This window comes from Chondrus crispus, genomic scaffold, assembly GCF_000350225.1.
Source record: "Chondrus crispus Stackhouse genomic scaffold, scaffold_309, whole genome shotgun sequence".
NCBI lineage: Eukaryota > Rhodophyta > Florideophyceae > Gigartinales > Gigartinaceae > Chondrus > Chondrus crispus.
Window position 1 is genome coordinate 79,249 of NW_005179201.1, and position 757 is coordinate 80,005.

Genomic DNA, 757 nt, shown 5'->3' on the forward strand with positions numbered 1-757 from the left:
CCCCCTCCCCTTTCCTGCACTTCTCCGCGACCTCCTTGAGTGCCGGTAGCGGGACTAGCACGTCGGCCAGCGACCTGAGCATCCTCTTCCTCTCCGCCGCTGCTGCGGCGCGGGTGGCTCTCGCGCGCTCCTTAGCGTCGTGTGCCTGTTCACGTGCAGCGTCGCGATCCTTCTCAAAGTGCTTCCTCTTGACCAGGGCGCGCCCCCACTGGCGCTTGAGTGCGACCAGCTCTGCGTCTTTGGCGGCAACGACGTCCTCCAGGCCGTGGATGCGGGCCTCCAGCTGGGCGCGCCCCTCCGCGTGCGGGATGAGCGCGTGCTTACGCGCGGGAGGCACCGACGATGGCGAGTGCTTCGCGGGGGCGCGCGGCGGCTTGGACACGCGCAGCGCGTCGACCATGGTGGAGATGCCGTCGCGCGCGACGCGCGCAGCCATGAGCGAACGGCGTGCGCGCGCGGACGTGGGCTCCAGGGGGACCGCGCGCGCGGCGACGTCGGAGCCCATCGGGTTGGCGGCGGCGGGCAATGACTTCGGGGGAGAAAGGGAAAGTGGAGGGTGTGGAAGCGAGGGGCAGGGACAGGACGAGTTTGGCAGTTTTGTTTGCGGGGATGGGGCACTGGAGGAAGTTAGAAAATGGGAATTGTGGCCAATTGGGAGTCGGATACACGTAAGCGTTGTGTCTGACGCATTGATGTCAGCATTCGTCACAGGAAGCAATCATTCGCTCCCCTGCAGCTCGCCTTCCTGCTCCACTTT